This window comes from Balaenoptera physalus (assembly GCF_965194825.1).
Source record: "Balaenoptera physalus genome assembly, chromosome: 6".
Lineage (NCBI taxonomy): Eukaryota > Metazoa > Chordata > Mammalia > Artiodactyla > Balaenopteridae > Balaenoptera > Balaenoptera physalus.
This window is the reverse complement of record NC_138885.1, coordinates 122,643,151-122,658,737: the sequence shown is the minus strand read 5'-3', so window position 1 is coordinate 122,658,737 and position 15,587 is coordinate 122,643,151.

Here is a 15,587-nt window from a genome sequence, read left to right as displayed (position 1 = left end):
TTTAGTTTAGAAATTCAAAGCAAGATTTTTCTTCCTCCTTCCTCCTTCTCCTCCTCCTTCTTACACCTGCTCCATACCCCTTCCACTTAGAAATTATTCCTCTTGTGTAGCAACTGATTCTAATGGAAATTTCAGAGTCAGCATCCCTCACTCCAGAAGTGGAACCAATTGAAATACTTCTTCCTCGGCAGAGTGATCAGTTCAGGGATGGGTATTATGGCTCAAGCTAGGAAAATTAGAGTCCCTCCTGGGGTCTCTCAGCTGGAGTTATCAGGAAGGATGCCATCTGCTGCTGAGACTACTGTACAAAAGGAATATGATTCTCACACTGCTGGTGGCTATCATGTCCACCACATGGAAAGTGTCTGTCTTAGAAATGAAGAGAGAGAATGCATCTTTTGAGGTCCTGTATCCATCTGCGCCTGTGCCAGACCTACCCTTGTATTTTTCTGTTTTTTTTTTTTTTTTTTTTGGTACATAACCAATTTTAAGTTGACTTTCAGTCACTTTTACTAATCAGAAGATTTTTGACTAATATATACACAAACATTTATTGAGTGCCCATGGTAGATACTCTGGAGTAGACAAAGAAATATGAATCCACACTCTCAAAGCATTTACAGGCTGCTTGAATGGCCAAGATTTAGAAATAAGAAAGCCAGCTTTACAACCAAACTTTTTTTATACAAGGAGAGATGCTTTGGCTTCCCACTTCACTGATCAATGTCTTAATCAGTGTACCATTTCAGAGACTCTTACAGTTTCAAAGCATAGCCTTTCACAGAGTTTTGGCATCTGATAGACTTGAATGTTCTACCACACATTAGCTACATAATTTTGGACATGTTTTCTTAATGTTCAGAGCCTCATTTTTCTCTCATCTATAAAATAGGATAATATTATCGAGTTCATGGGTTGCTTTAAAGATTAAATAAAACAATTCAGATAACAGAGTTCCTGATACTTAATCCATTTTCATAAATTTGCTCCTTTTCTCTGTCTAGAAGCCATCTCCAGTCTTAAAAAATCAAACTAATTCAAAATTTGCCTGTAAAAAATACATTTAAATGGGAGAAAGCTTTTTTGAAAGTGGTATAAAATAGTTCTTCATAAACATCTTAAAGTAATAACCATTTATTTGGGATAATGAATTCGCAAACACATTTAAACAACATAATTTAATGATTAGCCCAGGTGTTGGCACAGTTTAAGAAAACTAGCAGTCAGAGATTGATATTCACCAAACATAACTATTCCTCATACAGAATGAAGAGGATAATTAGAAACTTAAACAACCAATATTTATTTATTATGAATTATTTTTCCTGAAAAGCGTGGATTTTCTGATTATGAGTTGTAACAATCTCCATACCACATTGGTAACATAACCAACAAATCTATTTGTCATTGACCCCAGGACTGGTTAACACATAAATAAGAAATGAAAATAATGTAGTAACCTAAAGGTTATCCTGGTGAATCACCCCCATATTGTTATTATTGTTTAATGGGAACACATGATAAATTAATGTCATCTTAATGGGTAATCAGTTTATCTTCTATTGACCCAGGGCATGTATAAAGTGTTCATTTGACCTTAAGTTGCATTTCTAGTTTTTCCAAACCTCAGTTACTCTTAGTTGCCCTTGCTCTATGGGCTTGACCCTAACTACAGGGTGACCAAAATTTGCTGAAGCAGTGAAAAGCAATTGAAAATATTTACAATTATTTCCTGAAAATAATTATTCATTAGTGTACATGTATAAATGAAAAATCTGAAATGGGCTGAGTGGTGCTATTCCGGTCTAAAACAATGGCAACTTTGCTTATAGAACAATCACCCTTTGAATCAATTATTTTTCTGATTACATTATACTCATAAAGAAATGAATATAGTGCCCTTTAGAAATACAATATAGTTATAAAAAAAAAAAAAGCCCACCCTCTCCCTGTACATTTTAATGATTAGCAAAGCTATCTCATGGTTTGGATGGAAGCCCAGGAAATGATCCAAATGGGATTATATTTTCTTAATCTATTAGGATAATGTACAACTTGCTTCCATTCTCCACCCTACCCCATCTAACTTGGCAAGTATTGTTAGAAAACCCTGAAGTAGTGGTATTCCAGAGACAGACTCACATACAGTTTATCATCTCCAGACACTGTGTCTGTCATAGCCTGCAATCTTAAGAAGAAAGTATTGCTGACTAGAAGAGAATTCATGTCTTTTAGAATTTGATTGATTATAGGCACCCAGTTAATAGTCAGTGTGATCAGCATTATGCAGACATATAAGGGTCACGGCCTTCATTGGGCTGGCACGTACACACACACACACTTTAAAAAGCAACAACAGGTATTGAGTTTCAAGTTCATAATCACAATGCAGAAAAATCAAAGGTGACTTAGAGGAGTCATTGTTTCTAAGCACCTGTTCTTAATCTGCATGCTTAACCCAATAAGCATAAACACCAGAGAGGAGAGATATGCTGGTTGACAGTCATCAGGAGGACCAAGGAAGGCAACCATCTGAGCCACTTTCAGAACTAAAGAGACCCGGAAGAAAATCCGGCAAGTCCTGCTCAGAGGAGACATCGACACATTGCTCTCTGCTAAGATGATTTTGCCTAGACATGATCATGACCATTGAGAGACTCAGGGATAAGGGAAAAGGTGCCAGTCACAGCAGAGAAAGGGGATACTACTCCTCCTTTTCCCTACAGATGCTTATGGTTCCCAATGGGCATTGCAGATTTCTGGGAGATGATGCCACAAACTAGGAAGACATCTTTATTTGGTACCTCAGTTGGAACAGGCTGCTGAGGCCACCTGGAGAGAAAGCCCCATCTGCAGATCTTCCACACCAGTGGAACTCAGTGAGCCAAGCATTTGACTGCCAGAAATACAAGGAACCCAGGAGGGAGAGACCTTTTAGCCACTCTTGTGCCATTTTAGACCTTTGTGGGTCCTTTGAGAAACTGTGATACTATGGGTAATTAACATCAACTATAGGGCTGTTAATTATGCTTTATCTTAGTTTAGTTTATCTTGTGAAATACTTCGGTCAGAGAATTGGCAGGCATAAACATTTGACTGTCCAGTAGGACCTTTACTACCTGTTTTCTAGTGGGACTTAAAATGGAGAATCTATTACCCACGCCCCATCCCTGAGGGAATAAAAACAACTGTGTCTTTTATTATAGGCAAGTCATAGTTGAATTATGCTCAAATAGAATCTTGTTTTGTCTACTAATTTTGTGCATATAACAGTAGGTCCAAAGAATAAGATGGGGTTATGGAAGAAGAGGCCATTTTCCCTTTTATGTTAAACACTTCTGTCTTTTATTCATTTAAAATAAGAAAGCATTAGCTTGGATTAAGATTTTTAAATTAAGAAATGGATAAAAATTAGCCCTACTGCAGGAATGAGAGTTTTTCCTTACCTGTGATGTAGAAGCCCTACAAGAGTGGATCTCTGGGGCCTGGTTCCATGTAAATAGGCTAAACGTAGAAAGCCTACTGAATTTTAGTAAAGAGGAACTATTTGGAATGTGCTGAAGGAAAGTGACTTGGGGATCAACTTGGCATGTATTCATTTATTCAGATAAAAATTTATAGAGCATCTATTCTGTGCCTGGTCCCACACTGGCAATGGGTTTTGGTGGAAAATAAGATAAAATTCCTACCCCCATGTAGCTTACTATCAGCAGATTAGCAAATGTGCACTGAGCACATCTCATGTGCCAAGCAACGAGATGTTCTGGGCGTGGTGTGCAGATGAAGAGAAAATGTCCTATCTTCAATGAGCTTACAGTTTAATGGTGAAGTTGGATCAAAGCATTAATTCCAGGCTGTATGTGATGAGGACTATAATAGAGTCAAGGACTGGAGCACACAGAATTCTTTTAATCCGTTCTTTGTATTAACCTTTTATTTTTGGAGAGCTTTCCTCTGGGAAACATTGGTTTTATAAATATTAATTCCATCAGAAGGGAGCTGTAGAAAGTAGTGGACAGAACGTTTCGACTTTAGCTTTTGTCTTGATTGAGGTGTAGCTCCACTGTGTTTATGCAATACTTACTTCCCTGTGAATAGGATTCCTGAGGTCTCCTTTTGTCTATGAACATGCAAACAGAGCTTACCTGTGCTGGCTTTGCATGAGCTAGTGATTGCCAGCTGCTGAGACCCTCTGAATGAATGGGAGGTAGCTGGGAGGACAAGGCTATATATATATATTTTAAACATCTTTATTGAAGTATAATTGCTTCACAATGGTGTGTTAGTTTCTGCTTTATAACAAAGTGAATCAGTTATACATATACATATGTTCCCATATCTCTTCCCTCTTGCATCTCCCTCCCTCTCCCCCTCCCTATCCCACACCTCTATGTGGTCACAAAGCACCGAGCTGATCTCCCTGTGCTATGCGGCTGCTTCCCACTAGCTATCTATTTTACATTTGGTAGTGTATATATGTCCATGACACTCTCTCACCCTGTCACATCTCACCCCTCCCCCTCCCCATATCCTCAAGTCCATTCTCTAGTAGGTCTGTGTCTTTATTCCCATCTTGCCACTAGGTTCTTCAAGGCCTTTTTTTTTTCCCCTTAGATTCCATATATATGTGTTAGCATACTGTATTTGTTTTTCTCTTTCTGACTTACTTCACTCTGTATGACAGACTCTAACTCCATCCACCTCATTACAAATACCTCCATTTCATTTCTTTTTATGGCTGAGTAATATTCCATTGTATATATGTGCCACATCTTCTTTGTCCATTCATCCGATGATGGACACTTAGGTTGCTTCCATGTCCTGGCTATTGTAAATAGAGCTGCAATGAACATTTTGGTACATGACTCTTTTTGAATTATGGTTTTCTCAGGGTATATGCCCAGTAGTGGGATTGCTGGGTCGTATGGTAGTTCTATTTGTAGTTTTTTAAGGAACCTCCATACTGTTCTCCATAGTGGCTGTATCAATTTACATTCCCACCAACAGTGCAAGAGTGTTCCCTTTTCTCCACACCCTCTCCAGTGTTTATTGTTTCTAGATTTTTTGATGATGGCCATTCTGACCGGTGTGAGATGATATCTCATTGTAGTTTTGATTTGCATTTCTCTAATGATTAATGATGTTGAGCATTCTTTCATGTGACTGTTGGCAATCTGTATATCTTCTCTGGAGACATGTCTATTTAGGTCTTCTGCCCATTTTTGGATTGGGTTTTTTGTTTTATTGTTATTGAGCTGCATGAGTTGCTTGTAAAACTTGGAGATTAATCCTTTGTCAGTTGCTTCATTTGCAAATATTTTCTCCCATTCTGAGGGTTGTCTTTTGGTCTTGTTTATGGTTTCCTTTGCTGTGCAAAAGCTTTTAAGTTTCATTAGGTCCCATTTGTTTATTTGTGTTTTTATTTCCATTTCTCTAGGAGCTGGATCAAAAAGGATCTTGCTGTGATTTATGTCATAGAGTGTTCTGCCTATGTTTTCCTCTAAGAGTTTGATAGTGTCTGGCCTTACACTTAGGTCTTTAATCCATTTTGAGTTTATTTTTGTGTATGGTGTCAGGGAGTGTTCTAATTTCATACTTTTACATGTACCTGTCCAGTTTTCCCAGCACCACTTATTGAAGAGGCTGTCTTTTCTCCACTGTATATGCTTGCCTCCTTTATCAAAGATAAGGTGACCATATGTGTGTGGGTTTATCTCTGGGCTTTCTATCCTGTTCCATTGATCTATATTTCTGTTTTTGTGCCAGTACCAAAGTGTCTTGATTACTGTAGCTTTGTAATATAATCTGAAGTCAGGGAGCCTGATTCCTCCAGCTCCATTTTTCGTTCTCAAGATTGCTTTGGCTATTCGGAGTCTTTTGTGTTTCCATACAAATTGTGAAATTTTTTTTCTAGTTCTGTGAAAAATGCCAGTGGTAGTTTGATAGGGATTGCATTGAATCTGTAGATTGCTTTGGGTAGTAGAGTCATTTTCACAATGTTGATTCTTCCAATCCAAGAACATGGTATATCTCTCCATCTATTTGTATCACCTTTAATTTCTTTCATCCATGTCCTATAATTGTCTGCATACAGGTCTTTTGTTTCCTTAGGTAGGTTTATTCCTAGATATTTTATTCTTTTTGTTGCAATGGTAAACGGGAGTGTTTTCTTAATTTCACTTTCAGATTTTTCATCATTAGTATATAGGAATGCAAGAGATATCTGTGCATTAATTTTGTATCCTGCTACTTTACCAAATTCATTGATTAGCTCTAGGAGTTTTCTGGTAGCATCTTTAGGATTCTCTATGTATAGTATCATGTCATCTGCAAACAGTGACAGCTTTACTTCTTCTTTTCCGATTTGGATTCCTTTTCTTTCTTTTTCTTCTCTGATTGCTGTGGCTAACACTTCCAAAACTATGTTGAATAATAGTGGTGAGAGTGGGCAACCTTGTCTTGTTCCTGATCTTAGTGGAAATGGTTTCAGTTTTTCACCATTGAGGACAATGTTGGCTGTGGGTTTGTCATATATGGCCTTTATTATGTTGAGGAAAGTTCCCTCTATGCCTACTTTCTGCAGGGCTTTTATCATAAATGGGTGTTGAATTTTGTCGAAAGCTTTCTCTGCATCTATTGAGATGATCATATGGTTTTTCTCCTTCAATTTGTTAATATGATGTATCACGTTGATTGATTTGCGTATATTGAAGAATCCTTGCATTCCTGGAATAAACCCCACTTGATCATGGTGTATGATCCTTTTAATGTGCTGTTGGATTCTGTTTGCTAGTATTTTGTTGAGGATTTTTGCATCTATGTTCATCAGTGATACTGGCCTGTAGTTTTCTTTCTTTGTGACATCTTTGTCGGGTTTTGGTATCAGGGTGATGGTGGCCTCGTAGAATGAGTTGGGGAGTGTTCCTCCCTCTGCAATATTTTGGAAGAGTTTGAGAAGGATAGGTGTTAGCTCTTCTCTAAATGTTTGATAGAATTCGCCTGTGAAGCCATCTGGTCCTGGGCTTTTGTTTGTTGGAAGATTTTTAATCACAGTTTCAATTTCAGTGCTTGTGATTGGTCTGTTCATATTTTCTATTTCTTCTTGGTTCAGTCTCGGCAGGTTGTGCATTTCTAAGAATCTGTCCATTTCTTCCAGGTTGTCCATTTTATTGGCATAGAGTTGCTTGTAGTAATCTCTCATGATCGTTTGTATTTCTGCAGTGTCAGTGTTTACTTCTCCTTTTTCATTTCTAATTCTACTGATTTGAGTCTTCTCCCTTTTTCTCTTGATGAGTCTGGCTAATGGTTTACCAATTTTGTTTATCTTCTCAAAGAACCAGCTTTTAGTTTCATTGATTTTTGCTATTGTTTCCTTCATTTCTTTTTCATTTATTTCTGATCTGATCTTTATGATTTCTTTCCTTCTGCTAGCTTTGGGGTTTTTTTGTTCTTCTTTCTCTAATTGCTTTAGGTGCAAGGTTAGGTTGTTTATTCGAGATGTTTCCTGTTTCTTGAGGTAGGCTTGTATTGCTATAAACTTCCCTCTTAGCACTGCTTTTGCTGCATCCCATAGGTTTTGGGTCGTCGTGTCTCCATTGTCATTTGTTTCTAGGTATTTTTTGATTTCCCCTTTGATTTCTTCAGTGATCACTTCGTTATTAAGTAGTGTATTGTGTAGCCTCCATGTGTTTGTATTTTTTACAGATCTTTTCCTGTAATTGATATCTAGTCTCATAGCGTTGTGGTCGGAAAAGATACTTGATACAATTTCAATTTTCTTAAATTTACCAAGGCTTGATTTGTGACCCAAGATATGATCTATCCTGGAGAATGTTCCATGGGCACTTGAGAAAAATGTGTATTCTGTTGTTTTTGGGTGGAATGTCCTATAAATATCAATTAAGTCCATCTTGTTTAATGTATCATTTAAAGCTTGTGTTTCCTTATTTATTTTCATTTTGGATGATCTGTCCATTGGTGAAAGTGGGGTGTTAAAGTCCCCTACTATGATTGTGTTGCTGTCGATTTCCCCTTTTATGGCTGTTAGTATTTGCCTTATGTATTGAGGTGCTCCTATGTTGGGTGCATAAATATTTACAATTGTTATACCTTCCTCTTGGATCGATCCCTTGATCATTATATAGTGTCCTTCTTTGTCTCTTGTAATAGTCTTTATTTTAAAGTCTACTTTGTCTGATATGAGAATTGCTACTCCAGCTTTCTTTTGATTTCAATTTGCATGGAATATCTTTTTCCATCCCCTCACTTTCAGTCTGTATGTGTCTCTAGGTCTGAAGTGGGTCTCTTGTAGACAGCATATATATGGGTTTGTTTTTGTATCCATTCAGCCAGTCTGTGTCTTTTGGTGGGAGCATTTAATCCATTTACATTTAAGGTAATTATCGATATGTATGTTCCTATTCCCATTTCCTTAAAATGTTTTGGGTTTGTTATTGTAGGTGTTTTCCTTCTCTTGTGTTTCTTGCCTAGAGAAGTTCCTTTAGCATTTGTTGTAAAGCTGGTTTGGTGGTGCTGAACTCTCTCAGCTTTTGCTTGTCTGTAAAGGTTTTAATTTCTCCATCAAATCTGAATGAGATCCTTTCTGGGTAGAGTAACCTTGGCTGTAGGTTTTTCTCCTTCATGACTTTAAGTATATCCTGCCACTCCCTTCTGGCTTGCAGAGTTTCTGCTGAAAGATCAGCTGTTAACCTTATGGGGATTCCCTTGTGTGCTATTTGTTGTTTTTCCCTTGTTGCTTTTAATATGTTTTCTTTATATTTAATTTTTGACAGTTTGATTAATATGTTTCTTGGTGTGTTTCTCCTTGGATTTATCCTGTATGGGACTCTCTGTGCTTCCAGGACTTGTTTAACTATTTCCTTTCCCATATTAGGGAAATTTTCAACTATAATCTCTTCAAATATTCTCTCAGTCTCTTTCTTTTTCTCTTCGTCTTCTGGGACTCCTATAATTCGAATGTTGGTGTGTTTAATGTTGTCCCAGAGGTCTCTGAGACTGTCCTCAGTTCTTTTCATTCTTTTTTCTTTATTCTGCTCTGCAGTAGTTATTTCCACTATTTTATCTTCCAGGTCACTTATCCATTCTTCTGCCTCAGTTATTCTGCTATTGATCCCGTCTAGAGTATTTTAAATTTCATTTATTGTGTTTTTCATTGTTGCTTGGTTCCTCTTTAGTTCTTCTACGTCCTTGTTAATTGTTTCTTGCATTTTTTCTATTCTATTTCCAAGATTTTGGATCATCTTTACTGTCTTTATTCTGAATTCTTTTTCAGGTAGACTGCCTATTTCCTCTTCATTTGTTAGGTCTGGTGTGTTTTGACCCTGCTCCTTCACCTGCTGTGTGTTTTTTCGTCTTCTCATTTTGCTTATCTTACTGTGTTTGGGGTCTCCTTTTCACAGGCTGCAGGTTCGTAGTTCCTGTTGTTTTTGGTGTCTGCCCCCAGTGGCTAAGGTTGGTTCAGTGGGTTGTGTAGGCTTCCTGGTGGAGGGGACTAGTGCCTGTGTTCTGGTGGATGAGGTTGGATCTTGTCTTTCTGGTGGGCACGTCCACATCTGGTGGTGTGTTTTGGGGTGTCTGTGGCCTTATTATGATTTTAGGCAGCCTCTCTGGTAATGGATGGGGCTGTGTTCCTGTCTTGCTAGTTGTTTGGCATAGGGTGTCCAGCACTGTAGCTTGCTGGTCGTTGAGTGAAGCTGGGTCTTGATGTTGAGATGGAGATCTCTGAGAGATTTTCGCCATTTGGTATTATGTGGAGCTGGGAGGTCTCTTGTGGACCAGTGTCCTGAAGTTGGCTCTCCCACCTCAGAGGCACAGTCCTGATGCCTGGCTGGAGCACCAAGAGCCTTTCCTCCACATGGCTCAGAATAAAAGGGAGAAAAAATAGAGAGAAAGAAAGAGGAAAAAATAAAATAAAGCTATTATAATAAAAATTAAGAAAAAAAATTATTAAGAATAAATTTATTAAGAAATTTTTTTTTTAATTTTTAAAAATAGATTTATTAATTTTTTATAATAAAAAATAAGAAAAAAATTATTAAGAAAAAAATTTATTAAGAACAAAAATTTTTTAAGTTTTTAAAATAAAAAATATGAAAAAACTTTTAAAAAAATTTTTTTTGATTTTTAAAAATAGAAAATAAGGAAAAAATTACTAAGAAAACATTTATTAGGAAAAAAAAATTTTTTTAAGTTAAAAAAAAAAAAAAAACCGCACGGACCTAACCCTAGGACTAATGGTGAAAGCAAAGCTATACAGACAAAATCTCACCCAGAAGCATACACATATATACTCACAAAGAAAAAGGAAAAGGGGAAAAATTAATATATCCTGCTCCCAAAGTCCACCTCCTGAATTCGGGATGATTCGTTGTCTATTCAGGTATTCAACAGATGCAGGCACATCAAGTTGTTTGTGGAGCTTTAATCCGCTGCTTCTGAGGCTGCTGGGAGAGATTTCCCTTTCTCTTCTTTGTTCGCATGGCTCCCAGGGTTCAGCTTTGGATTTGGACCCGCCTCTGCGTGTAGGTCGCCTGAGGGCGTCTGTTCTTCACTCAGACAGGACGGGGTTAAAGGAGCAGCTGCTTCGGGTGCTCTGGCTCACTCAGGCCGGGGGGAGGGAGGCGTACGGAGGAGGCGGGGCGAGCCTGTGGCGGCAGAGGCGTCGTGACGTTGCAGCAACCTGAGGCGCGCCGTGCCTTCTCCCGGGGAAGCTGTCCCTGGATCACGGGACCCTGGCAGTGGCGGGCTGCACAGCTCCCGGGAGGGGCAGTGTGGAGAGTGACCTGTGCTCGCACACAGGCTTCTTGGTGGCGGCAGCAGCAGCAGCCTTAGGGTCTCATGCCCATCTCTGGGGTCCGCGCTGATGGCCGCGGCTCGCGCCGTCTCTGGAGCTTCTTTAAGCGGCGCTCTGAATCCCCTCTCCTCGCGGACCAGGAAACAAAGAGGTAAGAAAAAGTCTCTTGCCTCTTCGGCAGCTGCAGACTTTTTCCCGGTCTCCCTCCCGGCTAGCTGTGGTGCGCTAACCCCTTCAGGCTGTGTTCACGCCGCCAACCCCAGTCCTCTCCCTGCGATCCGACCGAAGCCCGAGCCTCAGCTCCCAGCCCCGCCCGCCCCGGCGGGGGAGCAGACAAGCCTCTTGGGCTGGTGAGTGCTGCTCGGCGCCGAGCCTCCGTGCGGGAGTCTCTCCGCTTTGCCCTCCGCACCCCTGTGGCTGCGCTCTCCTCCGTGGCTCTGAAGCTTCCCCCCTCCGCCACCTGCAGTCTCCGCCCGCGAAGGGGCTCCTAGTGTGTGGAAACCTTTCCTCCTTCACAGCTTCCTCCCACTGGTGCAGGTCCCGTCCCTATTCTTTTGTCTCTGTTATTTCTTTTTCTTTTGCCCTACCCAAGTACGTGGGGATTTTCTTGCCTTTTGGGAGGTCTTACGTCTTCTGCCAGCGTTCAGTGGGTGTTCTGTAGGAGCAGTTCCACGTGTAGATGTATTTCTACTGTATCTGTGGGAAGGAAGGTGATCTCCGCGTCTTACTCTTCCGCCATCTTGCCCAGACCCCCCGACAAGGTAATATTACAGCTCATTGAGATTTGAGGCTCCTGCACTGCCTCTAGGACTCATGGTCTGAAGCCACTGCTTATATACCAACTCTTCTTGTTCTGCCCACTACCCACAAGGCTATGACCAACAATTCCTTGAATGTCACTGGAATGACATTTCTGGAATCAATTCATTTATTTATTGAATTTCTCTAGTGCAAAGAAGCAGGTTAATAGCAAGTCTTGAGCCTTTGTACAAAATAAAGGAAGCCATAATGGAGCTAAAATTTCTGACATCATTACCAGTTACATTTTCCATTTGTTACTTCATTAAATTTTGCAATATTTCTGGAAATATAAGTAGCTACTAAGCCAGATATTTAGGAGTCCAGAGGTGAGGTTGTTTAAATTATTACTCTATGAGGGGTGATTTGTGCTTTCAGATATGTGCTTGTCCTTTAGATCCTTAACCTTTAGCCAATTCCATGTTTGTCATGATTTATTTTCTATATGTTTTTGACCTTCTCTTGGCAGATGGCTTCCACGTTATCTTTGTCGAGAATGATTCTGACACTGGCTAGAGAGATATAATTGTGTTCTGTTTATGCAATATAGAAAGCCAGAGCACTTTTTTAAAGCTGTCTTCATATATCATTGTCAGTATTTTGAACCACTAAATTGTTATTAAAAATTCAGAGACAATAATCCATTTAGAGAATACCATGAGAGAAGCAAATACTATAATGACTGATTGACATTTCAGGAATAACATCATTCAAGACATGCTAATTTCCCTATGACCCATTTCCTTGGATAAGTGTCCCTTGTATAAATAAGTTTGGTTTCCAACCCCTTCCCAGCATTTGCTTTTGATGAGGGAGTCTTGATATTAAAAAAGAAAATCATCTGAAATGAAATTTGCTTGTGTTCTGTATGGTTCTACAGCCAAAAAATAAAAACATAGCCTGCTTCATGGCTAGAATAAATGGCTTTCTTTACCAGCAAAAAGTTTTATATCACATGGTTTCCACTATTTTTCAAGAAACAAAATGCTATAAGCACCTAAATTGGCTTGTGCACTATTTCAGGAGTAATGATCTCTGATAGGAATGTACTAGATAGAGAGTCAGGAGATGGGAGACTTTGGGTCCCAGTTCTGCCAGGATAAAGCCGTCAACTTGACCTTGAACAGAGGATTTAATTTCTCATAGCTATAGTCAAATTTGGGGTTTTGTTTCTTTGTCATTTCTGTTTTTTAATCAAGCATGTTTGGGTGTGATCTAGCTCTAGTAGGCTATGATGTGGTGCCCAGGAAAAACCATAAGAGAATGTCACACAGATACCCTTTCTCTGTATTCTTCATGGAAAGATACCTACTTTTTTTTTTTTTTAGTCAAGAGTGGGAAATTGACCTTCCAATTCCATGATTTTCAAGTATCTTCATCCTATGAACCATTTTGACAGGACAAAAGCCTTGCAGATGATTTATCCTGTAACTTTCTCTTGTTACTACAAAAGAGAAGAAAAAATAAATGGGTTTGTTAATGGAAAATATGTTGCTTTTTTAATCAGATGCTAATGAGAATGATCATAAGCAAACTGCTAATTTTTTTTTTATTTTTTTGTACCCTAAAGCATAGATTCCAGCATTATAAGAGGATTGATAGCAATAATTTGCATTTAAATAATGTCCAAGTTTATATAACACATGCATTTAAAAAAAAACTCATTTGACCCTCACAAAACAGAGTATTATCTTTTCTGTTTGATAGATGAGAAAATTGAAGCTGGGTTATGAGAGGTAGAGCCAGATCACAATTTTTGTCTTCCATTTTTAATTCAGCTTGCTTTTCCACCATCTCATAGCAGGGTAACATAAACCATGAAGTTCTGAGTGTCTCCAACATTATTTTGGAGTAGTGGGATGACGCTTACTCTTCCTAATAAAGTGTGTATTTGAAAAAGAACCACTGAGAGAGGACAATATTACACTGGAGTGATCATTATGGTGATAAAGAGCACCTAATATTTGTACAGAAATATACAGTTTGCTTATTTCAGGGGATCCTTGAACCAACAATCTGACATGGATTCTGTTATTCTTTGGTTACAGGTGTGGAAACCTGTGATAAAAGGCTGAATGCATGCCTTGCCCAACCGGCATATGGCAGAGCTCAGACTCAGCCCAGGCTGTCTGTGATATTTATGTGATCCAACACTACATAGGTTTAGACACCACTGGGGGACACAGTTGGTTGTCCTTAACGATTAGAATTTTTCAAAGCACAACACAATTAGCTCTTAACCAGTAATTATTCTTTCATAGAGGAGAGGGAGATACATAAGAGGCAGGCAATATAAAATACTGGTTAAAAGTATGGACTCTGGAATGAGAGCAAATTCCACTTCTTGCTGACCTATTAATGTTAGGATAATGGATAATAGTACTCACGTGTATTCTTTAAGAACTCCTTTAAGGAGGGGGCCGAGGTCTCTCTAGAACGGGCTTCCTTTCTTCTTTCTTACCTAACTGTGATGGAATTAAATTCTGATCCTAGCACTTGGTCTACTCTTTGACTCTCCAATGAAATGCATTTCTCCTTTACAGAGTTGTCAAAGCAAAAGTCACAACCATTTGTCACTTAAGCAAGCATCTTTTTTTTTTTAACATCTGGAATACATTAATATCAGAAATGAGAAAGCATCAGTTTTGGGGCCTGCCCTCTCTTCTACCATGATTATTGTGACTCAGTCAAAATTAGTCCAGAATCTGACTTCCAGAGTGCAGCTAAAGGGGACTCAAGAACCGGGATGGTGATAGGCTGAATAGACATGTATAGACCTCTAAATATATGTTTTGAGTCATTTTTCTATGTACTGCATAATTAAACGGCTCCCATTCAAGAGGGCAAATGAATTACTGATTGGTCTTGTTACCTGCTAGCAAGTAACAAGAGAGATGTGTAGACAGCAGAGAATTTGGCTGGGATTGGCTGCTTCATTTGCAATATTGGTTGATATCAAGAGAGAATATGGCAAAAGGGAAGTTAGGATGTGTCCAAAAGGACAGAATGGATTTAGAAGCATGATACATACTTCTTGTTTGTCACTTCCTAAGTCATTTCCCAAGATACCTTGGCTAAAACCCAAAATTACTTTCTTGTTTTAAACCCCAGCGTACTAGGGTGAAGGGCAGGAAGTTAACGATGATACTGCACTAGTTTTTGTACAGATGGATGTGTGTGCAATTGCAATACATTTGACATGCATTAGTAGACACTACATATATTCACAAGTGTATGAGAGTTAAATGAGACATCACCTCTAATTTCTTAAATATTGTACATAGTGCTGGGAACTACTTTTTCTAATAATGATAACAATAAAAGTGTATCAATAATTATTATTGTTCAGAAATTGAGACCTACAGAGAAGAGCTAGGAAAATGCAATGCCTGGAGTTGGACTAAAGAAAAGAAAGGTGAAGGAGGCTTCCTTTGGCTGCTTTGAATTCTGGTCCCAGTTAGGTCTGAGGTCTGGGTTCTCTCCTTGACTGCCACAGTTAGGCTTTGTGATTTAATGCTTGTGTGGTTTCACAGCCTCGCATGGAAACCAGAACAATATCTCCTCCCACTAAATGCCAGGAGGATCTGCTGAATGAGAAACATGCAGTGAGGCTGGAGCTGAAGCCCGGCAATACAAACTGTGGTCTCTGGCATTATGAAGACTCAAAACGCAGAACCGAAAATCAGATGCTTTCTGGGCACTGGAATCAAAAGCAATAGTCTTATCATTGACTTCCATCACCTCTTTAGCCAGAACCTCAATGTTTCCTATCAGTGGCCTAGAGATAAACCTCTTGGTCCTGGGAACCAATGGTCCTTTTCTAATGGGCCATCAACACAAAGGAATGCTTGTCATTTTGGAGAATGCAGTGAAGGTTCACCGATAAATGCTTGTTAGCATTTTATGAAGAGAGTTACAGAAATGGAAAGTACTCATAAAAATGTCCTCCTCCAAAGAACAGTCCCTGCCCCCAGCT